Source organism: Danio rerio, chromosome 14 (assembly GCF_052040795.2).
Source record: "Danio rerio strain M-AB ecotype USA chromosome 14, GRCz13ab, whole genome shotgun sequence".
Taxonomy (NCBI): Eukaryota; Metazoa; Chordata; class Actinopteri; order Cypriniformes; family Danionidae; genus Danio; species Danio rerio.
The window spans coordinates 22,278,468-22,286,898 of record NC_141034.1 but is presented as its reverse complement, the minus strand read 5'-3'; the positions used below and the strand labels follow the sequence as shown (position 1 = coordinate 22,286,898).

Sequence of the window (8,431 nt, the reverse complement as noted above, 5' to 3'; positions counted from 1 at the left end):
ACGTGGCGTCTCTGCCATCTACACTCTGACAGTAATGAATATTAATGAAGTTGCACAATAGAGCGCGCTGATTGGTTTGAACCAAGCCTTGAACAAGACTCACTCTGGCACAGACGCCCAGTCTGCACGCTGGAATACAGGCTATTATGTCATGGCCGTGAAGCAGCTTCAAAAATTCGTTTCAAACCGGAAGTACGAATTTGCTTGAAATAACGCAAAAACAACCAATTTACACTTTTTAGTGAAATATAGGTGTCCTAATAGTGTTTTTAGCAGTGTGGGACACATATATGACTGTCAACAGCTCAAAAAATGTGTTTTGGTGTTTCGTGACCCTTTAAGAGATTTTACAAGGATCTGTACACATCAGCGTGCGACGAAGGAAACAAAGATATAAAGGAATTTTTGGGTGCATTGACTCTACCTAATTTGACAAAAGAACAAAAACTATATCTTGATTCCCCCATTAAAATTAAAGAAATTGTGGAAGTAATCGTGTCTCTACCCTCCTCTAAGTCTCTGGGGCCAGATGGCTTTACAGCAGAGTTTTTTAAAAGTTATGTAGCTGAGGTATCGCCAATGTTGCTTAATATGTTTAATGAGGCACTGGAGAAGGAAGAGTTACCATATACACTGACACAAGCAGTAATCACACTTATCCCTAAAAAGGATAAGGACCCATCAGAATGTAAGAATTGCCGTCCAGTTTCATTAATTACTGTAGATGTTAAGATGTTCTAAAATTTTGGCAAACAGGTTGGAAAAGTTATGACTACTTTGGTACACGAGGATCAGGTGGGTTTCATACGGGGGAGAAATGGGCCAGATAATATTAGAAGATTTATTAATATCAAGTGGTCAATGGCTGTTTTCAATACTCCAGTGGCAGCAATTTCACTGAATGCAGAAAAAGCATTTGACTGTGTAGAATGGGAGTATTTATTTGAGACTTTCAAAATTTTGGGGTTTGGGATAATTTTCTTAAATGGTTAAGACTTTTGTACACAGATCCCCAAGCTGCAGTACAGACTAATGGACACATTTCTGATTGTTTTACCCTGACTAGAGGGACACGTCAGGGATCACCATTATCTCCCCTGTTGTTTTGCTTAGCTTTAGAGCCTCTAGCAGCAGCTATAAGAGCAAATTCTGAATTTCCTAGGGTTTCTGTGGGAGGAATAGTGCACAAGTTGATGCTGTATGCAGAAGACATGCTGTTGTTTGTATCAGATCCTCAGAAATCTATAGCTTCTTTGTTAGAGATTATCAATTCTTTTTTCCAAGATCTCAGGTTACAGAGTTAATTGGTCCAAATCGGAAGCTCTACTTCTGAGAGCTTATTGCCCTGTGTCCCTTTTCCAACAGGCTCCATTTCAGTGGCCCAAACAAGGCTTGAGATATCTAGGTATTCTATTTCCACATAATCTAAAATATTTGGTGAGAGTGAATGTAGAACCATTACTTCAAAAAATATCAGGAGACCTAGGGAGGTGGTCATCTTTAAATTTGTCCCTCTGGGGTAAGGTGAATGTACTCAGGATTAACTGCCTTCCTAAAATCAACTATTTACTTCAGTCGATTCCAGTAGATTTTCCAATACAATATTTTAAACAGTTCGATAGTTTTGTTAAAATAATTATTTGGAACAATAAACGTCCTAGGTTACATAAGAGTAAATTGCAGCAGCCAGTGGGAAAAGGAGGTTTGGGGCTTCCCAAGCTTTTACATTATTATTATGCTTTCAGTCTAAGACATCTAGCCCACTGATCTCTCCCTGCAGAAAGGGTTCCACCTTGGTTTATGGTGGAACGATCCATTGTACTCCCCCTCCCACCAATACATTGTTTATCTATTAAACTGCCTCAAAAGATACAATCCAATAATATCACATCTCCAGCCAATATGGAAAAGAATAGCAAAAACATTAAAGTTTAACCAATTTTTGAGTACAATTTCAAGTATTTGGCTGAATCTCAAACTGTGCATCGGGAAATCTAATTTTATGTGGAAGGAATGGATAGAGAAAGGTATTCTTAAAATAGGAAATCTCTTTGAAAATGACAATTTGAAATCCTTTAACTAATTATCACAAAATTTTGGCCTCAATAAAAATCAGTTTTGGAGATATTTAAAGATTAGGCATCTATTAAAAATGAAGTTTAAGATTGGTAATTGAGCTCCAGAGGAAGACTGTAATTTAACAGTAATTCTTAGAGCGTATGGCAGAGGGCATGAAGTTTCAATATATTATAATTGGTTAAGGGAAAAGATGGGGTTTAGTTCCTAGTCTGCTCTTAAAACAGTTTGGAGTAAGGAGTTATATTTAGTGATGACCATTGGAAAAAAAAATGCAAAAACTGTAAAGTAATGTCAAGAAATTTAGGAGTGCATTTAATACAATTTAAAATCTTAAATCGTTTTTACTGGACTCCAAGTAGGCTTTTTAGATTTGGGTTGAAGGACTCTGCTTTGTGTTGGAAATGCGAAAGCGAAGAAGGAGACTTTATTCATGCCCTGTGGTCCTGTTCTAAAATACAAGATTTCCGGGTTAAAGTACATAATTACATTCAGGATGTTTCTGGATGCTGCTTTTCGTTTTGTCCTAACATATATATGCAGGGGCGCCCCCAAGGGGTGGCCAGGGGTGGCCACGGCCACCCCTCTGTAAACTCTGGCCACCCCTGTGGCCACCCCAATATGATTTTGCTGTTGATATTATTAATTTAAATGTACTTATGTAAATTCCCAATGTTTCTATAGATAAATAAATAACATGCAGCAACTAAATTATTGTTGGTGCCACCAACCTAGTTGATTCACTGCCCCTCTCTTCCCTAGTGGCGGATTTGGGCAATTTGCCAAATGCCAGGGCGGCGTCGCAAGTATCTTGCTGGGGCTGGACGGCAGGCGGAGATGATGCAACAAAAAACTTCCCCTAGTAAAAGCATTGGGATACCATTTACTTTATGCAAGTGTGTTAACTTAGAGGGGCAATCCCAGAATAAAGACATTAAGGGCCGTTCACATCTTTTACACGCGTTCTCTATGTGCAACCGAAACAACGCTGGTGAAAGCAAACTGACGCATGCGCGCAGAAAACCATTCCCGTGCGGCTCACGCACTCGTGTGTGAATCCCGGTTGTTTACAGGCACGCTGATAAAAAACGCGCCGCTCATGCGCCGTGAAACTGGAGTAAGCCTTTTGTGAAGAGGTGTCAGCACACAGTTTTGAAAGTCGACAAAACTAAAGTTTATATAATATGATGATGATAATACTTTCACTAAGTATGGCTAAAGCAGTAAGGAGGGATGAGTCAGGGAGGTAAGACTTCATAACAGATAATTCTATAAAACGCATATTTTTGTATTCTATAGACTTGTCATAACTAATATTCATGCAAAAGGTTTCCTAAGTGATCTTAGCATATCACTCTGTTACATTGTTTTGCAGTAACATTTAGGTTTAATGTCTGTTTTTTATTTAGAATAATAATTGTATAATAATATTCATAATAATTGTATTTATATAGAATAAATAGAAAATACATTTTTATTTTTATTGAAAAATAAATGTAACTATTAAAGGAGGGTGGGTATATGGGGTGGTTCGCCCAGGGTGTCATAAAGTAGAACCACCACTGCCCTCTCTGATTGTCGTTGACAGCACACACACACATCTTCAATCGACAGTAATGGCTATGTAGGCTAATATTTACTTTAAGGTACATCAATAGAAGAAGCTGCATTAATAAAATGGCTCAAAAAGGGATATAGAAATGATTTTATTAGGGTCTGTATAGTGATTGTGTGTGTATATAGTAATGCCTTTTGTTCAGTTTGTTCATTTGTTTGTTTTATCATTTAACTCATTAATCTCCATTAATTTTAGACATGGCATATACTGTATGCTGTACAATAAATGTATGTGAAAAACAACTGAAAAGTTATTTCTATATATGAGAAGTATTTTTAAACTAAATATAAATTTTTATTTGGTTTGCACATGAACTTGCTGAATTATTTCAAGGAATAAATTGCGATATTTTAAGACAAATTAATTAAATTAATTAAAGTCACATTATTTAATTTACCAGAAACAAAAATATAACATTACACTGAATTCATTATTTTTTTTGTGTGCCACCCCAAGATTTGGTGTGGCCTCTTCTGGCCACCCCTATGAAAATTTTCTGGGGGCGCCACTGTATATATGAAGATATATATAATATATATATATATTAGCGCTGTCAAAATTAACTCGTTAACGCATGCGATTATTTGAAATAATTAACGCGTAAAAAAAAAATTACGCAATTAACGCATTTTTATTTTTTTTTTCCCTGTTGTGGCCAGGGGCAGACCCGGCAGTTTCCCGCTGTTGCAACGTACTTTTTGGGCCGGGCTGATCATCTGCTTATGATCTGATCGGCCCATAAAACACTTAGCAGACTGTCATGTTTTTCTGCCTGAGTGATTGACGGTGCTGCGAGCTGTCACGCTCTGAAAGTGAGATGTTTCTTTTTATTTTTTTATTTTTTTATTATAGTTTTGAAACATTACATAAAGTAAAAATACAATAATTCAGATATATATTATATCCATAAACATTACTATAGTTACAAGATCCAAAAATGATGAAGTAATATATAACAGGAGAAAAAAAAATTAATAAAAAGTTGCAAAAGAAAAAAAAAAATTAATAAATAAGATAAAAAAATACAAATATTACAAAATACTTCTATACATATAAACTAAAATAATAACTTAGGATACAATCATCGACTACAGCGGGGGATCAGAACTAGAAAAAAATTCCTTCATGAAAACTAACATTAAATCATTCTTTTTGTTTTTAATTTGCATTAGAGACTTTTTCAGATTTTCCATTTCTAATAAAAAAATATTACATTTTGGTACACATTTCGCAAATTTCTGTTTATGTATAAAATATTTACCTTGTAAAATGTAGAAGTTAACAACATACTCGAATGTTCTTCTTGTGTGTGAAAAAGTGCAAATCACATCTTTTAAAGATAGCCTGTAATTAACATTTCTTTGCCCAAATAACACGTCACTAACATCATTCCAAAATTTAAGAGAGGCATCACAGTTATAGAAAAGATGAGATAAGTCTTCCTCATGTATATTACAAAATGTGCAAGTACTCTCAATATCCATGAATTTAGATAAAGTTGCTTTGCAAGGATACATTTTGTAAAGTATTTTAAAGTGCACTTCTTTAACCTCATTTAAAAGGCACCGCGGGAGAGCAGGCTTTTGCGTCTGTCTGCACTCTGCAGCGGGGCACAGATCAACATACTCCTGTCTATTCTATCTAGTTACCTACTGTATCTGTCCATATAAATATACTTTTTTAAACTTTTAATCTGCACCACGGCCGTGGCAAATTCCTATGCTGTTTCCTTAACCTGCAAGTCTTTATTTTACAAATTATAAAGAATATCTGCTTCTTACGATCTATGAGGGGTCATTCATGTATTTTAAGATGCACTCCTTCAGAAGACAAGCGCATGAGATATCATGACATTGTGTTTTTGATCGTCAGCATGATGTAGGCTTATAGTGACAATAATATTTATACAATATGGTTAATATAATGATATTTATACATGACCAAACTAGTGTGCAACTTTAGCAACTTTTTTTTTTTTTACATTTAGTTTTGTAGTTCTGCCCAAACAAATATTTGTTGCATTATTTAATTGTTTAAGTTCATTTGATTGACAATGTAAAAGCTGTTAGCTACATTTGATGTTTCATTGTTGAGTTAAACATTTTTTTAGGGTCTCTGACACATTGCTTTTATTATTTATCTTTATTTTATTAATCAACATTAACTGTGTGCGTTAGTAGGCAGTTTTTGTTATGCTCATTATTTATTAGGCTCCCTTAAAACACACAGGCACCCACATTTCCAGTGTGGATTATAATTTTATTTTAATAATAAATAAATAAAAAAAGTAGTTTTTTTAATTTGTCAATTCTCGTTATTTCCTATATATGGCTTTTGTGCTTTTATAGAATGGGAGTTGGTAAAGGGCATGCACAGATTTTCTATACTTTATTATTATTATTATCATTTTCCATATCTGAAATTCCTGTATTTTGGCATTTTTTTTTTTTTTTTTTTTGCAGTCCACTTAGAATCCAACATGGAAATCAATGTTTTCTTTATTGGCATTGATTGTTTTGAAATTCAAATGGCTTTAACATGCCTGCATTTTTATGTCTGTAATAAATATAACTGTCAAGCCAGGATCTTGATGGTTTATTGTGGGTATGTTGTTTACATGAAGAAATCTGTGTTACAAGTTAAACAAAAATTATAATAATGAATTATATTTTGAATTTAAACAGTATTTTTCTTGCGTTTACATTAATTTTACACTCGAATAGCCAAAATTACAAGTTTCAGTCTTTTAAATGCGATTAATCGCAATTAATTGCGATTATTTTTTTTTTAAAAGTGCGATTAATTAGTTAAATTTTTTTTATCGATTGACAGCACTAATATATATATATATATATATATATATATATATATATATATATATATATATATATATATATATATATATATATATATTAGGAGACCCGTTGGTATTGGGACCTGGTGTGGAGATGTGTGCATGGATTCAAATAAGTATTATGATTGGAAGACAAATTATTATGAGGGAATGGCGTTCAGTAGGTCCACCATCATTTCAAGAATGGGTTACAGAACTGGGGAAGGTGGCAGCATATGAAAAAAAAGACATATAGAATACTAGGTAAATTGGATGTTTATCAGAGAAGATGGGGAAACTACTTGGCATTTTTGGAGAAAGAAATAAGATCATTGTGGTGAGACGCACACCAAAAATGTATTTATTTATTTATTTATTTATTTGTTTATTTATTTATGTCTTATTATATTGTTACTGTTCCTATGGAGTTTAATAATAAGTATTTGTGTTTACTGGGTCTATGATAGCAATACTCAATGACTGCACCGCCGCTGTAGGGTAAGGGAGGGATAAGAGGATGTCAAAAGGAGGTAAAATGTGTAAACTGATTGTACTGTGAAATTATTGAAGAAAAAGAAAATAAAAATTGAATTATAAAAAAAAAATAATTATAAAAAACGTTCGAGGTTACAGAAGTAACCCTTCGTTCCCCGAGGAGGGGAACTTCAGTGCTATACAGTGGATTTGATCTTGGGAAATTCACGTATGGGAGGATTTGGATCAGAAGCCGCTTGTCTGAAAGAGTATTGAACAGGCCAATGAATGCAATGAATTGGCAGCGTAAGCTTGCACAGGTGTGCTTCATTGCCAATTATCCCAGCATATAAGCACACCTGGAGCGAGCAAACGCCATCCTTTTAAGCTGAAGAGACTTTCAAACAGCTAAGGGACAGTCATTATGGCGACAGAGTATAGCACTTCCGTGCAATCCCGATAGGGAGGACGCTGCGGAGGCCATCCGTTACCCAAGGGGGGATAGATGGCAGAATTTACATATGGACTAGCCCTAAAAAGGGGGAGTACGCATAGCAAAAAAGTGGTTAGTGAAGAGGGAAAACACGGGTCCGCCCAGGGGGGGGGACTTAACAGTGGCGGAATAAGCATATGGGATCGCCTAGTGGGGATCAGGCATAGCAGGCACCTATACCCAAAACGCAGGCTGACCAGCGGACAGACCTACAACGTAGTGGGCCAGCAAGTGACTCCTTCGGTGAGTCAGTGCTGGGGGCCACGGAGGAATCTGCAGGGCTCACCTGACGGGGAACTTTACTGACAGATAAAAAGGCACACGTATCTCAGTGTTAGGGAGAATGGCGCAGCAAGCGTGTCTCAACACCCTACCGAGTTGTTTCCTCAATCACCAAAGTGTTACCTAATAACCTTGAGGAAACAGGCTCCACTCGCAGATTGTAAAACCTTGCAAATGTGTTGGGTGTCGCCCAGCCCGCAGCTCTACAGATGTCTGTTAGAGGCGCCGCGTGCATGCGCCCAAGAGGATGCAATGCTCCGAGTGGAGTGTGCACGCACTCCCGGGGGACACGGCTGACCTCGACTCGAATAAGCGAGTGAAATGGCATCCACAATCCAGTGGGATAATCTTTGTATCGATACGGCACTTCCCTGCTGCCGACCGCCATAACAGACAAAGAGCTTCTCAGATGATCTAAAATTCTGAGTACGGTCCACATAAATGCGCAGAGCGCGAACTGGACAAAGTAAAGAAAGGGCTGGGTCTGCCTCCTCCGGGGGCAGTGCTTGCAGGTTCACTACCTGATCTCTGAAGGGGGTGGTAGAAACCTTGGGCACATAACCTGGGCGGGGTCTCAGGATGACGTGAGAGTAATCCGGCCCGAATTCCAGGCACTAGTCACTGACCGAAAATGCCTCTAGGTCCCCGACCCTCT

General features: G+C 36.7%; 1 long non-coding RNA gene across 1 annotated transcript; it reads left to right on the top strand.

Annotated features, from left to right (window-relative positions):
* Nucleotides 1–558: 558 nt before the first annotated feature.
* Nucleotides 559–4,680, top strand: LOC147833936 (uncharacterized). Its single transcript, XR_015507389.1, has 3 exons — nt 559–1,530; nt 1,615–2,519; nt 4,586–4,680. It is a non-coding gene; the product is annotated as an uncharacterized LOC147833936 (long non-coding RNA).
* The last annotated feature ends 3,751 nt before the right edge of the window (nt 4,681–8,431 follow it).